The sequence below is a fragment of the Dama dama genome, chromosome Y (genome assembly GCF_033118175.1).
Source record: "Dama dama isolate Ldn47 chromosome Y, ASM3311817v1, whole genome shotgun sequence".
NCBI lineage: Eukaryota > Metazoa > Chordata > Mammalia > Artiodactyla > Cervidae > Dama > Dama dama.
The window spans coordinates 1,214,401-1,237,186 of NC_083715.1; positions in this window are offsets into that span (position 1 = coordinate 1,214,401).

Consider the following 22,786-nt stretch of genomic DNA (forward strand, 5'->3'; position numbering starts at 1 on the left):
CTGTAGCCAATACCCATAATCCAATAAATACCTTTTGTACACAAACTGCCAGACCTGTAAACTCCTTTTGTAATAGCCCAGATAAAACAAATTCCACAAGCACAATATGAGGGCCACAACATTGACCCAGAAAACATGGATTCCCCAAATGATGGTGCTTTTGTGTTCTAAATGGATGGATCTTCCACCTCTGAAAGAATGTGTTGCAGTGAGAATAGGCACTTTGTGGTCCTCCAAGAGTAGTTTCAAAGTCCCACACTATGTGGTTTACTCTGGGTAACTCCTCAAACCTTCATAGCTGTTTCCCAGGATGAACACTCACAAACACAACAGAAATCGTGAGCTTGTTTGTCTCGTCATGTCATTCCAGATTTGTGGACCAACTGTCACGAGTTATCACTGCCCATCCATTCCTCATTCCTGTCCTAAATGTGAGCACTTCAGAGATACATTGACCAGTGTTTCCAAGTCTGTAAATGCCTTGTGCCTCCTTTTCTTTTTGCTCCATGTCTCATATCCTGTTGACTTCATCTCTGCATCTACAGTGGACTGAACACACAGAGAGAAAAAACAAACAACTGGTAATATATGACCACACATGTAAATAGAGAGGTGCAAGGCACAGGGACACAGACACAGAGAGTGACCACAGGTAATTCAATCGCTGAAGATGTCTGTGCTAATCCATGGGGGAGATGACATCAGTAGGCACCTTGCCCTGCCAGTTTGGAATCCCTGTCCATTTCCTCTCCCCAACTCTTCACTGTTCTCCTCAGGAAGCCTTAAACTGTTTCCAGCTTTGTCTGTGTGGTGGTTGTGAAAGGTCAAATGGTGGATGTTGAAATTCAAAGACCCAAAAATTCAGTCCCAAAGTGCAATGGGACAACAGAAAGAAACTCCTTCCAACAGGTAGGCCTTCCCAAGACGATGGGCAGAAGTGAAGGGCCAAGGCAATCTCAAACAACAGGAGGCCTAGGAGTGGCAGGACCCAGGGAGAGATGAATCTCGTAAAGTTCTTAGTTCTCCCTGCCTCCATTGGAGTCATCTAGAATTCTCATCCTGTAACCACAGCTCTATCAGTGAGACTTGGACACAGTACATCCCGAAGCCTCTAGTCTCAGCCTGTCACCTTCTACCTGCATACCTGAATCCATGCTCCACAACTAGCCTATATGAGGGTTACCTTCCCCATTTAGGAAAGGAGAGTATCCTCACTCTAAACAATTGTGCTCCAGCGTACACTTCCTGATCCCCTCACAACCTATGTTTCTGTCGGCTACTTCTCATGGCAGGTCCTTCCTCCCAGGAACATTACTGCAAGGGATTGGCCCACAGGACTTCACCAATGATCTGTTGGCAACAGGAGGAGGTTGGCATTGGGCTGACAGGACCCCAAACCCTCCCATGAGCAGCCAGGAATTCCTACATAAAATTTTCCTTACACACTGATTCTGAACATCTATGCAAATCTAAGCTTCATCTCTTTGACAGACCTATAGCTGACATATTTTTTAAAAAATCCATTATCCCAGCTTCTAGTATGCCACCATAATGTTTTGTTGTTTTTGTTATTTCTTTTAATAAATGTATCTTAGAGTGAATTTAAGAAGTAGCTCTAGAGACTTTGATTATTGTTGTTGTCCAACCCTGTGTTACTCCCTGGACTGAAGCATGACAGGACTCCCTCTCTTTCACTGTCTGCCAGAGTTTGCTCAAACTCATGTCAAATGAACTGGTGATGCCATCTAACGATCTCATCTTTTGTCACCCCCTTCTTCTCTCATCCTCAATCTTTCCCAGCATCACAATGTTATCCAAAGAGTTGGCTCTTTGCATCAGGCTGGCAAAATACTGGAGTTTCATCTACAGCATTAGTGCTGCAAAAGAATATTCAGGGTTGGGGTCCTTAAGGATTGATTGGCTTGATCACCTTGCAGTCCAAGGGACCTCTAAGAGTCTTCTCCAGCATCATAATTCAAAGACATCAATTCTTTAGCTCTCAGCATTCTTTATGTTCTAATTCTCATATCTATATATTACTGTGATTGTGGTTTTAGTCTGTCTGCCCTCTGATGCCCTCTTTCAGTGCCTACTGGCTTACTTGGGTTTCTCTTACATTGGACATGGGGTATCTCTTCATGGCTGTTCCAGCAAATTACAGCCACTGCTTCTTGTCTTGAACATGGAGTAGCTGCTCTCAGCCACCACTCCTGACCTTGCATGTGGGGTAGATCCTCTCGGCCATGCTTCCATGCCATCAGAGCTGTGTGTTTATGTTTTTGTTTTTAACTTATATACAGAGTACATCATGACAAATGTGGGGCTGGAGGAAGGACAAGCTGGAATCAAGTTTGTCAGGAGAAATAACAATAACCTCAGATATGCAGATGGCATCACCCCTATGGCAGAAAGCAAAGAGCCTCTTGATGAAAGTGAAAGAGGAGAGTGACAAAGTTGGGTTAAAGCTCAACATTCAGAAAATTAAGATCATGGCATCCAGTCCCATCACTTCATGGCAAATAGATGCGGAAACAGTGGAAACAGTAGCTGACTTTATTTTTCTGGGCTCCAAAATCACTGCAGATGGTGACTGCAACCATGAAATTAAAAGATGCTTACTCCTTGAAAGGAAAATTATGAGCAACCTAGACAACATATGGAAGCAGAGACGTTACTTTGCCAACAAAGTTCCGTCTAGTCAAGGCTATGGGTTTTCCAGTGGTCATGTATGGATATGAGAGTGGACTATAAAGAAAACTAAGCACCAGAGAATTGATGCTTTTGAACTGTGGTGTTGGGGAAGACTCTTGAGAGTCCTTTGGTCTGTAAGGAGATCCAACCAGTCCATCCTAAAGGAGATAAGTCCTGGGTGTTCACCGGAAGGACTGATGTTGAAGCTGAAACTCCAATACTTTGGCCACCTGACGCAAAGAGCTGACTCGTTTGAAAAGACCCTGATGCTTGGTAAGGTTGAGGGTGGGAGGAGAAGGGGACGACAGAGGATGAGATGGCTGGATGGCATCACCGACTCAATGGACATGGGTTTGGGTGGACTTTGGGAGTTGGTGATGGATAGGGAGGCCTGGCATGCTGCACTTCATGGGGTCACAAAGAGTCAAACATGACTGAGCTACTGAACTGAACTGAACTGATACATGACCACTGCATAAACCATAGGGGTTTACAATTGAAAGGACCTTTGTTAGTAAGTTGATGTCTCTTCTTTTTAATAAAATGTCTAGGTTTCTCATAGCTTTTCCTCCAAGAAGCAAGTGTCTTTTAATTTGATGACTGTAGTCACCATCTGCAGTGATTTTGGAGCCCAAACAAATAAAGTCTGACACTGTTTCCACTGTAACCCAGCTATTTCCCATGAGGTGATGGGACCATATGCCATAATCTTAGTTTCCCGAATGTTGAGTTTTAAGCTAATTTTTTCACTCTCCTCTTTCACTTTCATCAGGAGGCTTTTCAGTTCCTCTTCACTTTCTGCCATAAGGATGGTATCATCTGCATGTCTGAGGTTATTGATATTTCTCCTGGCAATCTTGATTCCACTGTGTGCTTCTTTCACTCCAGCATTTCTCATGATGTACTGTGCATATAAGTTAAATAAGCAGAGTGACAATATACAGCCTTGATGTACTCCTTTTCATATTTGGAACCATTACAGAGCAGTTATTTGGACTGATGGTGGAGGCTTCTACATTACCAGTGTCTTCATTAGTTTGAGATTACAGTATGAAGCATGTTGAAGCAAGGGGTAAGGTGCATGATCATGGCTCTGGTTTTCTTCCTGAAATTAGTGGAGAGAGTGTAATTTCAGCCTCCATATGTTTAAGTGCACATTTCATTTGAAAGCCTTCTACCAGCCAGATAGTATTTCTATATTAACAGTGATGTTCTGCTCTTCTGAGGTGTGGGGGACTGTCTTCTCATTTTTATCAGATTTGTCTTTTTTTTTTTATTCTTCAGTTGACAGTCTCCTCTGGTGTTGAGGTTTACCTCAAGTCCCAAAGAGAGAAGAGAGTGGAAGGGAAATGTAATTTTCAAGAACACATCCAGAAACTCTACAAGATATATGACAGGTAAACAGGAGAAAGGTGTCATGTTTCAAGACACACACACACTCACACACAATGTGTGTGTGTGTGTGTGTGTGTGAGTGTGTGTGTTATATGACATAACCAAATATGCTCTCTGACCACCAAGAAGAGGAGCTAAAAGTCAATTATAAGTTAAATTTTTATAAATTTGTCAATGTGTGGAAAATTAAATGAGACATTCTTAAGGAACAAATGATTCAAAGGGTAAGCCACAAGGGAATTAGAAGATACTCCAAGGTGAATGAAAGTGAAAGGGCATCATAGCAGGTCATCAGATACAGTAAAATTATGTACCTCTGAGTATATTCCTACAGTCAAATATATACTGATATCTATTGACAGCAAAAGTATACTTATAGACATAAACATATCTATGCATATATTTAGATACATAAGTGAGTGAATGAAGTTGCTCAGTTGTGACTGACTCTTTATGATCCCATGGACTGTAGGAGCCTACCATAACCCTCTGTCCATGGGATTTTCCAGGCAAAAGTACTGGAGTGGGTTGCCATTTCCTTCTCCCGAGGATCTTCCCAACCCAGGGATTGAACCCAGGTCTCCCACATTGTAGGCAGATGCTTTACTGTCTGAGCCACCAGGCCAGTCAGATATATAAATCAATATGCACATGTATTTGAATATATATCTATTTATGTGTTCACATACACATGCAAAATACTTTGGCCACCTCATGCGAAGAGTTAATTCATTGGAAAAGACCCTGATGCTGGGAGGGATTGGGGGCAGGAGGAGAAGGGGGCGACAGAGGATGAGATGGCTGGATGGCATCACGGACTTGACGGGCATGGGTTTTGGTAGACTCTAGGAGTTGGTATGGACAGGGAGGCTTGGAGTGCTGAGATTCATGGGGTTGCAAAGAGTCGGACATGACTGAGCAAATGAACTGAATTGAACTGATGTATGTGTGTGTGTACTGCTTTCCCAGGTGGCATTAATGGTAAACAACCTGCCTTCTCATGCAGAAGTCATAAGGTCAACAGGTTCATTCTATAGATTGGGACCATCTCCTGGAGGAAGACAGGGCAACACACTCCTGTTTCCTGGCCTTTAGAATATCATGGACAGACAATCCTGGTGGGCAACAGTCTGTGGGGGTGCAGAGGGTCAGACAGGAATGTAGTGATTGAATACATGAAATATCACTTTAACTGAATGCTAATACATTTAGCACACCTTTTCTTTCATACATAGCATTTGACATTCTCAGGAAAAGAATTGGTATAACACAGCATTAAAAAAAAATCTGGTTCTATATGTTTATTTATAAGCAATATGACTGTGAATTTAACCTCTTTTTATTATTGTATTTAGATTTTCCAGTTTTTAAACTTGTTTCAATCACTATGATCTTCTAGAAATTTGGCTGTTTTACATGGCTTAAGACTTCTGTTGGCATAAATACTTGTCCAAAATAGCTAACAGTCCATTTTATTTAGTATGATTTTATAGCAATGGCATCTTATTCATTCTCATTTCAGTAACTAAATCTTCCCTCATTTTGCTTCTTCAGTTTACATAGTATGTTCCATTTTTATTAATTTCCTTTATTGTTGATTTTTCTCTAGTCTTTCACTCATTACACTATTTTATTGTCATATGAAGCTTCATTGTTTTTCTGTTTCTCCTTACTGTGAGTATGGCTTTTCATTCTTTCTTTCTTTTGTCCTATCAGTTTCTGAAGAAGACTTTAGCTTCTTCTCAGGGTTACAGAGCTTTCTTTTTATGCAAATTTTATATATGGATTCTGCTTTTGCTGTGAATGATGATATGGGTGTATTGTGCTTTTTTTTTTTTTCATTCACCTCAGAGTATTTTATTATTTTCCCTCCCCTGTGACTTATTCCTTGACTCATTGGTCCCTTAGAAATCTGTTTTTAATTTTCCACACATTATAGTTGTTGTATTTTCCTCCCATTTTTTATTTCAATTTATATTTCTTAGATATCAGATAACATATTTGGTATGATATGAATTATTTAGTTTTGCTTTATGATCATTTAAACCCTGTTATTGAAAATATTCTGGAGATTATTACATGTGCAATTGAGAGGGATGTGGATTTTTCTGTCTTTGGATGGAATTTTCTATTCATCTGTGATAAATCCAAATGGATTACATTTTCAGTTAGTTTATCCCTACTGTCATTGGTCTTATGTTAGCCAAAGGCTGAGAAAAAATTCAAACATTTTTAGTATTTGATTCAGGTACCTGGAACTCTTTGGTGAGGTGAGCATATCTCTATAATTCTTATATGTATATAACTGAATATGTCATTTTATCATTAATATGAAACTACAATGAAATATATAATTACTACATATAATGATATTTGATTTCATTTGTTTCATGTTATTTTTGTATAATGTTTTTGTCTACCATTAGTGTAGTCACTATGGCTTGTTATTGTTTATTGCTTGCATACAATTTTCCTTACAACCTGATTCAAGTTCATACAATTTGAAGATTTTTTTTTTCCCCCCTGGAAAGTCAACACTTGCCCTATTTAAAAAATCCATTGCGGCATCTCTCTTGAGAAGACTCTCAAGAGTCTTCTCCAACACCACAGTTCAAAAGCATCAGTTTGTTGGCACTCAGCTTTCTTCACAGTCCAACTCTCACATCCATACATGGCCACCGGAAAAACCATAGCCTTGACTAGAAGACCGTCGCCAAGAAAGTAATGTCTCTGCTTTTTAATATGCTGTCTAGCTTGGTCATAACTTTCCTCCCAAGGAGTAATTGTCTTTTAATTGCATGGCTGCAATCACCATCTGCAGTGGTTTTGGAGCCCAAAAATATAAAGGCAGCCACTGTTCCCACCATTTCCTCATCTATCTGCCATGAAGTGATGGGACCAGATGCCATGATCTTAGTTTTCTGAATGTCAAGCTTTAAGCCAACTTTTTCACTCTTCTTTTTCACTTTTATCAAGAGCCTCTTTAGTTCTTCTTCATTTTTCCATAAGGGTAGTGTCATCTGCATATCTGAGATTATTGATACTTCTCCAGTCAATCTTAATTCCAGTTGTGCTTCTTCCAGCCCAGTATTTCTCATGATATGCTCTGCATATAAGTTAAATAGGCAGAGTGAAAAGACGCAACCTTGCTGCTGCTGTTGTAAGTCGCTTCTGTCCTGTCCAACTCTGTGAGACCCCATAGACAGCAGCCCACCAGGCTCCCCATCCCTAGGATTCTCCAGGCGAGGACACTGGAATGGGTTGTCATTTCCTTCTCCAGTTCACGAAAGTGAAACGTGAAAGTGAAAGTGCTCAGTCCTGTCCAGCTCTTCACGAACCCGTGGACTACAGCCTACCAGGCTCCTTCAACTAGGGATTTTCCAGGCAAGAGTACTGGAACATACAGCCTTGACATACACCTTTTCCTATTTGGAACCAATCTGTTGATCCATGTCCACTTCTAACTGTTGCTTCCTGACCTGCATACAGGTTTCTTACGAGGCAGGTCAGGTGGGCTGGCGTTCCCATCTCTTTCAGAATTTTCTGAAGTTAATTGTGATCTACACTGTCAAAGGCTTTGGCATAATCAATAAAGCAGAAAAATATGTTTTTCTCAACTCTCTTGCTTTTTCAATGATCCAGTGAATGTTGTCAATTGGATCTCTGGTTCCTTGGACTTTTCTAAAACCAGCTTGAACATCTGGAAGTTCACACTTTGCATGTTGCTGAAGCCTGGCTTGGAGAATTTTGAGCATTATTTTAATTGCATGTGAGTGAGGGCAATTGTGTGGTAGTCTGAACATTCTTTAGCATTGCCTTTCTTTGGGATTGGAATGAAAACTGACATTTTCCAGTCCTGTGGCCACTGCTGAGTGTTACAAATTTGCTGACATATTGAATGTAGCACTTCCACAGCATCATCCTTTAGGATTTGAAATAGCTCAACTGCAATTTCATCACCGCCACTAGTTTGATCAAAGTGATATTAGTTACATATTTTGTCATATGATTTTTTAAATAAATGATAAACTCAGTGAAGAGTTCAAGTTCAATGAGATCAAATTGTTTCTCAGCCTTTTGACAAACATGAAGTGTAAAAACTACAAAACTCTTGCACAAAGTATGGCCCAACATTAAATATCCAAATATTGCTATAAGAACATAAGAAGACTGCTGAGTGAGGCAAAAACATAAATGACAATATAAACCAAGTGGATTTAACACACATAGACAGAACATTCCACCTGAAAAGAACCAAAGATTGCACATCCCTCTCAAGTTCACTTGGTAGTGTCTCCAGAACATTCTCAAGGATAGGGTTTATGTTAAACCATAAAGGAAGTCTAATTACTTTAAATCATGTAAAATATATTTTCTGACATCCAAGATATGAAATGCAAAATCAATAATGGTAGGAGAATTTGGAAGTTGTAATGTGTGGAAAATTAAACAACACATTCCTAAAGGGCCAATAATTCCAAAAAGAAGTCTCAGGGGAAATTAAAATATTCTCTGAGGTGTATGAAGAGGAAAATGTAGTGCACCCAGATCATCAAATACAGCAAATGCAGAACCCATATATATTTAAGCATTCATAAAACTTAGCTTTCCATAATAAGAATAAGCTAATGACATCTATAAAAACTGGAAAAAAAATCTAACCTCATAGCAAGGAGAAAGAAGAAAACAATAAGCTTAATATGGAAACAAATTAATATAAATATTAACATAATAGAGAAACATCAGCAAATAGAAATTAATTAATTTCTATTTAATAACTCAATTAAATTATAATTAATTTATAAATTAATAAACCACTTAATTTAGTGTTAATTAATTATAACAATTAATTAATAAAATGATAAGTGAATTAGTCAGATTAATAAAATTTAATTTAAAATTATTAATAAATTAATAAAAATTGAAAATATGAGGTAATCAGTACAAGCAAAATAAGGTATATTTAGTTACTGAAGTGAAAATGTAAGATGTCTTTGTTTTTGCCCCTGAAATTCCAGTAAACAAAGAGGATTGTTAACAACTTTCTACAAGTATTTATGCCTACATAAGTCTTAAATTATGTGAAACATTCAAATTGTTAGAATAACGGAGGGATTAAAATATTTTGAAAACTGGAAAATCTGTGAACACTCATACATAAGAGGTTGAGTTAGTAAACATGTTGTCCATAAATAAAAACATACAACCAAAGTCATAAAATGGTTGAATTAGTAAAAAAAAAAAAAAAAACACAAATAAACACATACTCCCAGATACGTGTTTTTTAATGTATTTGTTTATATTGAAGGAAACTTGCTTGATAGAATTTTGCTGTTTTCTGTGGAACCTCAACATGAGTCAGTCATAGGTATATACCAGTTCAGTTCAGTCACTCAATCTTGTCCGACTCTTTGGGACCCCATGAAATGCAGCACACCAGGCCTCCCTGTCCATCACCAACTCCCAGAGCTTACCTAGACTCATGTCCATTGAGTCGGTGATGCCATCCAACTATCTCATCTGTCATCCCCTTCTCTTCCTGCCCTCAATCTTTCCCAGCATCAGAGTCTTTTCAAATCAGTCAGTCTTTCAAATGAGTGCACTTCTCTTTCAAAGTTCCCCGGTGTCAGGAGGTCAATAATGATTCAAGATTCCGGAATTGACTTGCTGGCCTCTGACTTTCAGTTCGTCTATTACAGTATCATCAAGAATTCTGCATGCATACAGAACAGAAAATGAAATCCAAGGTTAATGGTGAGACAAATCTCCATAGCCAGAAAGAACCAAAAGTATTCACAGAAATTAATAGAACAGAGATAAGGGAGGAGAGAGTGGTGTCTGAGAGGAGAAAAGGGAGAATATAGGTGGGATACACCAATCAACTCAGGAATAAAAGCCATAAGTGAAAACAGACCCTAAAGGTTATATTTCTAAGGTTATATTATTGATAACAAATTTTAAAACAAAGATTACGAACCTAAAACAGAGGATGGACTCCCTTAAACACTTTAAAAAATGGAAACCACAGATTTTCTGTACCTTCTATATATATATAGTTTAATAAATAAGCTTGCATAATTTTTTGTAGAAAGGTAATAGCTCAGTTCATTTCAATTCTGTCATTCAGTCATGTCCAACTCATTGTGACCCTATGGACCGCAGTAAGCCAGGCCTCCCTGTCCGTTACCCACTCTTGGAACTTAGTTAAATTCATGTCCATTGAGTTGGTGATGCCATCCAATCATCTCATTCTCTGTCGTCCCCTTCTCTTCTCATCTTCAATCTTCCCCAGCATCAGGGTCTTTTCACACGAGTCAACTCTTTGCATCAAGTGGCCAAAATATAGAAATGAAAGTTAAGGGAATAATAATCAACAAAATGTTTTAAAAACTATAATAGGCATAATTATAAACAGAGGTCTAGATATTTGAGTTATTGCTTTGTTGTGTCAGTTCAGTGTCAGATACTCTTTTGTTCCAGCTTCTGCTTGTCATGAGTGGCTATGATTGTCCCTCAATTGAACAATCTCTGTGTCAGCTGCTGAGTTTTAATCTGTTTCACCTGTCACTTCTGGGCATTTTGCCCTTCTTTACTTAATTTTACTTCCTCTGTTTGCAAGCCCTTTCTGTGTTGAGTTTCTACCCTGAGATGAGGGGGCGGCCGCCAGTTATTTGAGCTCACTTGCTCAGTGGTGCGTGCTGAGAATGGGAACATTGAAAACAAATATCACTGAGATATCTGTGGGTGTTTGAAGTGGATGGACCACAGTGGGCATTGCCATTTCCAAAGGTGACATGTGGTTTCTTGGTCCACCCTGCTCAGGTACCTCGTGGTTCTGCAAGGCCACTACCCCAAGTGAGCCCTGCATTTCATGCACTTTCCAGGTCTAAGCAACTCAGATTCTCAGGTTCTCTGCAAGGGAACTGACCTTGATTGTCTATGTGCTTTGTCCCATGCCAAGGTCCACGAGGCTTAGGTGACTGGCTGGCGAGCAAGGGCTGTTCCAGATGGGCCATGCATCTTACACACCCGGCTGGCCGCAGACCCTCTCTTTGTTGGCTGTGTCACAAGGGCATGGGTGTGGGTATGCTGTGTGTCTCCAGAAGGAAGCTGGTCTCAGGCTGTGAGCCTGCTGGACTATGTGAACTGTCCATGAACCAAGGAAGATGTGGTGAACAACTGGCAGCCTTTTCAGAGCTTTGTCGGTGATGCTGTCTCTGTGGCCATGATACCAGCAGCCCCTTGGTTTCTATCTCTTGCTGTCACACACATTGAACTCTGCCTCCCTGACAAAAGGGTCACAAAAGGTGGCTAATTTGGTCTTCTTTGTATTTTCCAGTATGTAAAATTTTGTTCCATGAGCATGGAAGGGTTTACTATGTGGCCTTACAACCTTCTCAGAAGAAAGTGCTTTTTTATTTTTATTTTTTAAATAAATTTTGTCTCTAGTTTCTCCACAGATTAGGTTGTGCTGTCAGCTTTGCTCTTTGAAATTGTCCCCAGGGCATTAAAACCTGGTCCTAACCATTGGGCAGATGATACAGCCTGGGCCTCCTTCTCAGGACCCATTAAATTATCATGCAGAGGAGATTCTGAGTCACTTCTATGTTGGTAATTGCATTTAGGGGTATAGTCTGTGTTTTTGTTCAGTTGTCCACAGTTATGCTGCCCTCTGTGGTCCCAAGCTCCCCATTGACATGGAATGGGGAGGTGAGGGTTTCTTATTTTGTGCAAGTTTCTGCTCCTTTATGACTCCCTCTACAAGATGGGACCCTGCCCCTAAACAATTTATTTCTGTTTATGTCTCTTATATTTTGTCCTACCACCTCTTGAAGAGACTGGTTTACCTTTCTGAATATCTAGGGACAGGCAACAGAGTACACAAGTTGTTTTATGGAAGTTGTTCCTTGTGCCAATGATCCTTAGATGAATTTGTGTGGGAGAAATTGGTTTCTGACTCTTATTCCTCTGAAATTTTGGTACCCAACCACCACCATTGGAAGGCCCATTTTTTGAACTGACATGCTGTTGTTGTTCAGTCACTAAGCCATGTCTGACTCTTCATGACCTCTTGGACTGCAGCACACCAAGACTCTCTGTATTTCACCTTCTCCCAGAGTCTTCCTGAGATTGAATCCTTTGAATCAGAGATGCTATCCAAACTTCTCACCTCCTCTCATCACTGCTCCTTCTGCTGTCAACATTTCCTAAGAATCAGTGTCTTTTCTAATGAGTCAGCTCTTCACTTCAGGTGATCAAAGCATTTACTTCACCTTCAGCATCTTTCCTTGCATTGACTCATGGTGACTTGGTCTGGAGGTCTATTGAAGAAGATCCTTTTCAGGTTTTGTCTGAATAATCTGTGATAAAAGAACCATGTTACTCATTTTCTGTCTCTGAACCAGATGAACTGAATGACTTTCTTTCACTCACTTTTCCTAAAAAGTGGAATATAGTTGAAAGTGATCCATTTAAGTGTATTTGGTGGGATGGGAGTGACCTTTCTGTAGTGATCAGTGAAAACACTTCTGGAAAGAATTCTTGGAAAGAAAGTCCCCTTACAAAATACCTAAAACTGATAATATGAAAATTTTAGTTCAACAGCTTAATCTTTATGGATTTAGTAAAATATGACAAACTTTTCAAAGATCTACTTAGCTAGCTGATTTTCAGGCAGAAAATAAAAGTCTCTGTTTTGAGCATGTTGTTCCAACTTTTTTCACTTAGTTCAGGAATATATGAGATTTATCTGTGTGACCCTGTGAGTATGTAGGGTCACATAGGTGAGTACATAGGTACTTAAAACTGATTTTAAAACTGAGATAACATGCTACCAACTTTTGTTTCTTTGTTCTTTTCTTTTTCCTCTTTAAGTTGAGAACAGCTGGGTGTTAAAACGTTTGAGATTTCAAAAAATTACTAGTCACTTTGAACTAGATACAAATACTTAAGTCACTGAAAGTTGTATTTATTGTAGATATACAACATATTTTTACTTGTGGAGCACAATAACTTCTAATATGTAAGTATTTAAAACTACTAATGGAGGTGTATTAGATGCTAGTAACTTGGTATGCTTAAATCAATCATTTTCATAGCTGAGCTATGATTTTCTGTTTTACCCTCTTTTAAAATGTCACTGGGCGGGAGGAGCCAAGATGGCGGGAGAATAGGATGGGGGAGATTGCTTTCTCTCCTACAAATTCATCAAAAGAATAACTGAACGCAGAGTAATCTTCACAAAACAAGTTCTGATCGCTAGCTGAGGTCATCAGGCGCCCAGAAAAGCAACCCATTGTCTTTGAAAGGAGGTAGGACAAAATATAAAAGATAAAAGGGGAGACAGGGGAGCTAAGGACGGAGATCCGTCCTGGGAAGGGACTCTTAATAGAGGAAGTTTTCAAGCACCGGAAACCCTCACGCTGGCAGGTCTGGGGGAAGTTTTTGAACCTCAGAGGGCAACCTGACTGGGAGGGGAACAATAAATAAAACTCACAGATTACGTGCCTAAAAGCAACTCCCAGCGGAAAAGTACCCCAGACGCCTGCATCTGCCACCAGCAAGTGGGGGCAGAACGGAGAGGAGCGGGCGGCATTGCTTAGGGTATGGACCGGGCCTGAGTGCCCTGAGGACAATCGGAGGGAGCTTTTGTGAATTACCAACTTAAACTGTGGGACAGTAAAAGAAAAAGAGGGAAAATTAACTGGCCCGAACACATTGCCAGCCGTTCGCAAAACAAAGGGACCAAACAAGTCCAGAGAAGAGCTCGCAGGCTGCAGACCGGCCCAGCCCCGCCGGAGGCAGGGGGGAGGGGAAAGGGGCAGGCTCGGCCCCAAAGATCGCATCCCCTACCACACTGCAAACAGGCCTCCACTTTCTAATCAAAGACCTCCTGAGATTCTGGATGGTCGACATCTGCCAGGAGGGTCGCGGCGTGACACAGGGCGCAGGCACCTGATGGGCGTAGGTGCTCCATATAGAGCAGCCGGGAGCCTGAGCAGCATAGACAGAAAAGCAGTGCCAGCCCCTCCCCTCAGCGCGACGGAACTAGCAACCTGAATAAGAGACCACCTCCGCCCACCTGTGTCAGGGTGGAAATGACGCACTGAAGAGACCGGCAAACAGAAGCCAAATAAACAAAGGGAACCGCTTCAGAAGGGACCAGTGCAATAGATTAAAATCCCTGTAGGTAACACCAACTACACCGGAAGGGGCCTGTAGATATTGAGAAGTGTAAGCTGGAACGAGGAGCTATCTGAAACTGAACTGAACCCACACTGACCGCAACAGCTCCAGAGAAATTCCTAGATATATTTTTACTTTTTTTTTTGTTGTTGTTATTGGTTTGAGTAAAAAAAAAAAAAAAAAAAAAAAAAAAAATTTCTTTTTTTTCTCTTTTATTTTCTTTTAAATTCCCTATTACTCGCCCATTACTCCTTAACTTTCATTTTCATAGATTTTTACGATTTTCTTAATTAGGGAAAATATATTTTTTTTTTACTTGTGTTGTTGTTGTTGTTTTCTTTCGTTCTTTTTTTTTTCCCTTTTTCTCTTCTATTTTCTATTTTTCTTTTTCTCTTATTTCCTTTTAAAGTCCTCTATTACTCCTCTACTACTCCTTAATTTTCATTTTCATTACACTGTAACCTTACAAAGAAAAAAGAAAAGAGAGAGAGAGAGAAGCCCTATTTTTAAACCGAACTTCATATATATTTCTAAAATTTTTTTGTGTGTGTTTTGGTTTTTGTTTTTAATATAGTATTTTTAGGAGTCTAACCTCTACTGTAGATTTTTAATCTTTGTTTTTCAGTATATGATATAAATTATGGACATTTAAGAATCCAATATTCAGTTCCCTATTTTATTCAGGAGTGTGTTGATTATTCTCTCCCAATGTTGACTCTCCTTTTCTACCTCAGAACACCTCTATTTCCTCCTTTCCCCTTCTCTTCCCAATCCAATTCTGTGAATCTTTGTGGGTGTCTGGGCTACAGAGAACACTCTGGGAACAGACAACTGCATAGATCAATCTCTCTCCTCTTGAGTCCCCCTTTTTCTCCTCCTGCTCAACTCTATCTCCCTCCTCCCTCTCCTCTTCTTCATGTAGCTCTGTGAACCTCTCTGGGCGTCCCTCATGGGGGAGAATCTTTTGCCAGTAACCTAGAAGTTTTATTAACAGTGCTGTAGAGTAGGAGAAGCCTTGAGACTACTGGAAGAATAAAACTGAAACCCAGAGGCAGGAGCCTTAACCCCAAAACCCGAGAACACCAGAAAACTCATGATTACATGGAACTTTAAGTAATAAGAGACCGGCCAAAACCCTCCACACCTACACTGAATCCAACCACTACCCAAGAGCCAATAAGTTCCAGAGGAAGACATACCACGCAAATTCTCCAGCATAACCCTGAACGCCAGGCTGCCCAAGGTCACACTTAACACATAGACACATCTCAGAACTCATTACTGTGCACTCCATTGCACTCCAGAGAGAAGAAATCAAGTTCTACACACCAGAACTCTGACACAAGCCTCCCTAACCAGGAAACCTTGACAAGCCAAACGTCCAACCCCACCCACTGGGTAAAACCTCCACAATAAAAAGGAACCACAGACCTCCCACTCCAGACACAGCAGAGTAAAGAAAGTCCACTCCAGACACAGCAATCTAAACAAGATGAAAAGGCAGAGAAATACCCTACAGGTAAAGGAACATGAAAAATGCCCACCAAGTCAAACAAAAGAGGAGGAGATAGGGAATCTACCTGAAAAGGAATTTAGAATAATGATAATAAAAATGATCCAATATCTTGAAAACAAAATGGAGTTACAGATAAACAGCCGGGAGACAAAGATTGAAAAGATGCAAGAAATGTTTAATAAAGACCTAGAAGAAATAAAAAAAAAAGTCAATTAAAAACAAATAAAGCAATGAATGAGATCAAAAACACTCTGGAGGGAACCAAGAGTAGAATAACAGAGACAGAAGATAGGATAAGTGAGGTAGAAGATAAAATGGTGGAAATAAATGAAGCAGAGAGGAAAAAAGAAAGAAAGGATCAAAAGAAATGAGGACAACCTTGGGGACCTCGGGGACAGTGTGAAATGCCCCAACATTCTAATCATAGGAGTCCCAGAAGAAGAAGACAGAAAGACCATGAGAAAATACTCAAGGAGATAATAGCTGAAAACTTACCTAAAATGGGGAAGGAAATAGCCACCCAAGTCCAAGAAACCCAGAGAGTCCCAAACAGGATAAACCCAAGGAGAAACACCCCAAGACACATATTAATCAAATTAACAAAGATCAAACACAAAGAACAAATACTAAAATCAGCAAGGGAGAAACAACAAATAACACACAAAGGGCTTCCCATAAGGATAACAGCTGATTTATCAATAGAAACCGTCCAGGCCAGAAGGGAATGGCAGGACATACTTAAGGTAATGAAAGAGAATAACCTACAACCTAGATTACTGTACCCAGCAAGGATCTCATTTGGATATGAAGGATAATTCAAAAGTTTTACAGACAAGCAAAAGCTGAGAGAATTCAGCACCCCCAAACCAGCTCTTCAACAAATGCTAAAGGATATTCACTAGACAGGAAATGCAGAAAGGTTGTATAAATGTGAACCAAAAACAACAAAGTAAATGGCAACAAGACCACACCAATCAATAATTACCTTAAATGTAAATGGGTTGAATGCCCCAACCAAAAGACAAAGATTGGCTGAATGGATACAAAAACCAGACCCCTATATATGCTGTCTACAAGAGACCCACCTCAAAACACGAGACACATACAGACTAAAAGTGAAGGGCTGGAAAAAAATATTTCACACAAGCGGAGAACAAAAGAAAGCAGGAGTCGCAATACTCATATCAGATAAAATAGACTTTCAAATAAAGGATGTGAAAAGAGACAAAGAAGGACACTACATAATGATCAAAGGATCAATCCAAGATGAGGATATAACAATTATAAGTATATATGCACCCAACATAGGAGCACCACAATATGTATGACAAATGCTAACGAATATGAAAGAGGAAATTAATAGTAACACAGTAATAGTGGGAGATTTTAATACCCCACTCACAACTATGGATAGATCAACTAAACAGAAAATTAACAAGGAAACACAAACCTTAAAGGACACAATGGACCAGCTAGACCTAATTGATATCTATAGGACATTTCACCCCAAAACAATCAACTACACCTTTTTCTCAAGTGCACACGGAACCTTCTCCAGAATAGATCACATCCTGGGCCATAAATGTGGTCTTGGAAAATTCAAAAAAACTGAAATCATTCCAGTCATCTTTTGTGATCACAGTGCAGTAAGATTAGATCTCAACTACAGGATAAAAATTGTTAAAAATTCAAACATATGGAGGCTAAATAACACGCTTCTGAGTAACCAACAAGTCATAGAAGAAATCAAAAAAGAAATCAAAATATGCATAGAAATGAATGAAAATGAAAACACAACAACCCAAAACCTATGGGACACTGTAAAAGCAGTGCTAAGGGGAAGGTTCATAGCATTACAGGCTTACATCAAGAAACAAGATAAAAGCCAAATAAATAACCTATCTCTACACCTAAAGCAATTAGAGAAGAAAGAAATGAAGAACCCCAGGGTTAGTAGAAGGAAAGAAATCTTAAAAATTAGGGCAGAAATAAATGCAAAAGAAACTAAAGAGACCATAGCAAAAATCAACCAAGCTAAAAGCTGTTTTTTTGAAAAAATAAACAAAATTGACAAACCATTAGTAAGACTCATTAAGAAACAAAGAGAGAAGAACCAAATTAACAAAATTAGAAAGGAAAATGGAGAGATCACAACAGACAACACTGAAATACAAAGGATCATAAGAGACTACTACCAGCAGTTCTATGCCAATAAAATGGACAACTTGGAAGAAATGGACAAATTCTTAGAAAAGTATAACTCTCCAAAACTGAACCAGGAAGAAATAGAAGATCTTAACAGAGCCATCACAAGCAAAGAAATCAAAACCGTAATCAGAAATCTGCCAGCAAACAAAAGCCCAGAAGCTGATGGCTTCAGAACTGAATTCTACCAAAAATTTAGAGAAGAGCTAACACCTATCTTACTCAGAATCTTCCAGAAAATTCCAGAAGAAGGTAAATTTCCAAACTCATTCTATGAGGCCACCATCACCCTAATTCCAAAACCAGACAAAGATGCCACAAAAAAAGAAAACTGCAGGCCAATATCACTGATGAACATAGATGCAAAAATTCTTAACAAAATTCTAGCAAACAGAATCCAACAACATATTAAAAAAAAAAAAATCATACACCATGACCAAGTGGGCTTTATCCCAGGAATGCAAAGATTCTTTAATATCTGGAAATCAATCAATGTAATACTCCACATTAAGAAATTGAAAGATAAAGACCATATGATTAGCTCAATAGATGCAGAGAAAGCCTTTGACAAAATTCAACATTCATTTATGATTAAAACTCTCCAGAAAGCAGGAATAGAAGGAACATACCTCAACATAATAAAACCCATTTATGACAAACCCACAGCAAGCATTACCCTCAATCGTGAAGAATTGAAAGCATTTCCCCTGAAATCAGGAACAAGACAAGGGTGCCCACTCTCACCGCTACTATTCAACATAGTGTTGGAAGTTTTGGCCACAGCAATCAGAGCAGAAAAAGAAGTAAAAGGGATCCAGATAGGAAAAGAAAAATTGAAATTCTCGCTGTTTGCAGATGACATGATCCTCTACATAGAAAAGCCTAAAGACTCTACCAGATAATTACTAGAGCTAATCAATGAATATAGGAAAGTTGCAGGATATAAAATTTACACACAGAAATCCCTTGCATTCCTATACACTATCAACGAAAAAACAGACAGAGAAATTCAGGAAACAATACCATTCACCATTACAGCAAAAAGAATAAAACTCTTAGGAGTGTATCTACCTAAAGAAACAAAAGACCTATACATAGAAAACTATAAAACACTGATGAAAGAAATCAAAGAGGACACAAACAGATGGAGAAACATACCATGTTCATGGATTGGAAGAATCAATATTGTCAAAATGGCTATTCTACCCAAAGCAGTCTATAGATTCAATGCAATCCTTATTAAGCTACCAATGGTATTTTTCACAGAACCTGAACAAATAATTTCACAATTTGTATGGAAATACAAAAAACCTTGAATAGCCAAAGTACTCTTGAGAAAGAAGAATGGAACTGGAGGAATCAACCTACCTGACTTCAGACTCTACTACAAAGCCACAGTCATCAAAACAGTGTGGTACTGGCACAAAGACAGAAATATAGCTCAATGGAACAGAATAGAAAGCCCAGAGATAAATCCACGAACGTATACTTATCTTTGACAAAGGAGGCAAGGATATATAATGGAAAAAAGACAACCTCTTTAACAAGTGGTGCTGGGAAAACTGGTCAACCACTTGTAAAAGAATGAAACTAGAACACTTTCTAACACCATACACAAAAATAAACTCAAAATGTTCTCCTAGAGGAGAACATAGGCAAAACACTCTCCGACATGAATCACAGCAGGATCCTCTATGACCCACCTCCCAGAATATTGGAAATAAAAGAAAAAAATAATCAAATGGGACCTAATGAAACTTAAAAGCTTTTGCACAACAAAGGAAACTATAAGTAAGGTGAAAAGACAGCCGTCAGATTGGGAGAAAATAACAGCAAATGAAGCAACAGTCAAAGGATTAATCTCAAAAATATACAAGCAACTCCTGCAGCTCAATTCCAGAAATATAAATGACTCAATCACAAAATGGGCCAAAGAACTAAACAGACATTTCTCCAAAGAAGACATACAGATGGCTAACAAACACATGAAAAGATGCTCAACATCACTCATTATCAGAGAAATGCAAATCAAAACTTCAATGAGGTACCATTACACGCCAGTTAGGATGGCTGCTATCCAAAAGTCTACAAGCAATAAATGCTGGAGAGGGTGTGGAGAAAAGGGAACCCTCTTACACTGTTGGTGGGAATGCAAACTAGTACAGCTACTATGGAAAACCGTGTGGAGATTTCTTAAAAACCTGGAAATAGAACTGCCATATGACTTAGTAATACAACTCTTGGGCATACACACTGAGGAAACCAGATCTGAAAGAGACATGTGTACCCCAATGTTCATCGCAGCACTATTTATAATAGCCAGGACATGGAAGCAACCTAGAAGCCCATCAGCAGACGAATGGATAATGAAGCTGTGGTACATATACACCATGGAATATTACTCAGCCATTAAAAAGAATTCATTTGAATCAGTTCTAATGAGATGGATGAAACTGGATCCCATTATACAGAGTGAAGTCAGCCAGAAAGATAAAGATCATTACAGCATACTAACTTATATATATGGAATTTAGAAAGGTAGTAATGATAACCCTATATGCAAAACAGAAAAAGAGACACAGATGTACAGAACAGACTTTTGGGCTCCGTGGGAGAAGGCGAGGGTGGGATGTTTCGAGAGAACAGCATGTATATTATCTATGGTGAAACAGATCACCAGCCCAGGTGGGAAGCATGAGACAGGTGCTCAGGCCAGGTGCACTTGGAGGACCCAGGGCAATCGGGTGGAGAGGGAGGTGAGAGAGGGAATCGGGATGGGGAATACATGTAACTCCATCGCTGATTCATGTCAATGTATGACAAAACCCCCTGCAATGTTGTGAAGTAATTAGCCTCCAACTAATAAAAATAATTAAAAAAAAATAAAATAAAATGTCACTAATTTTCTTTTTGGATTCATTCAGATGCAGGTCTATCATAGTCTGAATTTTAAACGAGGATATCCCCAGCTTCTTGTAAGAATGAAAAGAAAAAACTGGCATTAAAAATGTCTCTCCAGTATCTTCATTAATTCATGATTACCACAAGAAGCATGTTAAAGCAATGGGTAATATGGATTGTCATAACTCTCGTTTTCTTTCTGAAACTAGAGAATGTATTTTCAGCCTCCACAAGTTTAAGTGTGCCTTTCATACTAAAACCTTCTACTAGCTAGATAGTTGGTAGTACAAGTGTCCCAACTTGAAATGACATCTCTCTCCATCAAAATGTTAGTGAGACCAACAGAGCAAATTGTGATAGATCAAAGTATGGTTTTCAATCACTTGAGCATTTTTTGCATCAACACTCGCATAGCTACATTAAGCAAAGGACCACAAGGATATTTTTTTTTTTTTTCTTTTGCTACTATGACTACCTCTACTCCACAGTATCACATCGTATCTCCATGACAGAGCAGATAATTTGGACTAACAGTGGAGACGTCTACCTTTCCAGTTAGGTATGGCAATATGTCAGTCCATTACGGTCCTTTTTCTAAGCTGCAACATGCGGGCAATTCATGGTTCCCAGTGCCAATCAGTGCTGATGCAGCTGCTGATTCTCCTTCAATTTAATTCATGGGTTCTAATATACTGTAAACTTCTTGAGAGCATACAATCATTTTATAATTTGAATTACCTCATTTGCATTTCACATAAATATAATAAATATTTTTGACAACTTCCTTATATGAAAATTATCCTAATTACATCTAACAAATAGGTGTCAGACTGTGCAGGATAATGAAGAGTAAAATCAATGTTGGTATACGTCATCAAATTCCTACATTTCTCTTATTTGAACAATAAGGTATATGCTCATCTTCTTCATAGTTTCATTTTTTATTTTGAAATAAGAGTAAAATGGGACTTTTCTTTAATGCCTGGCTATTGGACAATGCCTGGCTTTAATATAAACACTTCAGTTCAAGGGAACTTTTGATAGGTATCCTCTGTAAATTACAACTAATCAATTGTTTGGGGAAAAAAAAGAAATTAAAACAAAGAGAAAAAATGGACTGGATAAAGTGACTTTCAAAATACAGGCTACTGAATGGATATCAAAATTAGGATGGTATGGGAGAAAGAACAGATAACAAATCTTATTGATACAAAGCAAATGCATAGTATGTACCTTACTGCTGTCTCAGCTGCATCCTATTCTATGACCTAAAAGAAAAACAGCTGGAGGTTGTCTCCATTAAAAACTATGTTTAACACTTGAAAATATACATGGTGCAGGCTGCTCAGTAATCATGATCAGGATCATAATATCAGTGGCATATCAGAGAGAACAAGACAGAGTGAAAAATTGTAACAGCACAAAATGGGTATTTTACGATTGGTATTATAAAGGGTCACTTTTGCTCTTCTGTCTTTAATGCACATCTTTATTGCCTACCAACAGTATTCCACCCTATATTTCCAAATGTATATTTTGATGTTGCTTGGCTGTTCCTGCAAAGACAGATTTACATCCTTCTGTGGAATGTAACACCTCAACTTGCTTAAGATATTCTTGGAAGACATGACATCTGTTTGCCTTAGTAACTTCGTTAAGTTCCTCTTTCACTGTCTTTCTGTAGCTACAGAAGGCAAACTACTTTCAGTCATGCTAAGCCCCATCTCCCAACTTTGCTTCAACCCTTTCCTGTGGTTGGAAGGAAACTCTGTTAGCCTACCTACCAAGGTAAGCACAGATATCAGGCCTCCTATGTGTTTACACACTTTTCCTTATCTATCTTGCATATCAGCAAACACACACAGTGCCTGCCAAATGATGTATTTTAAGTAC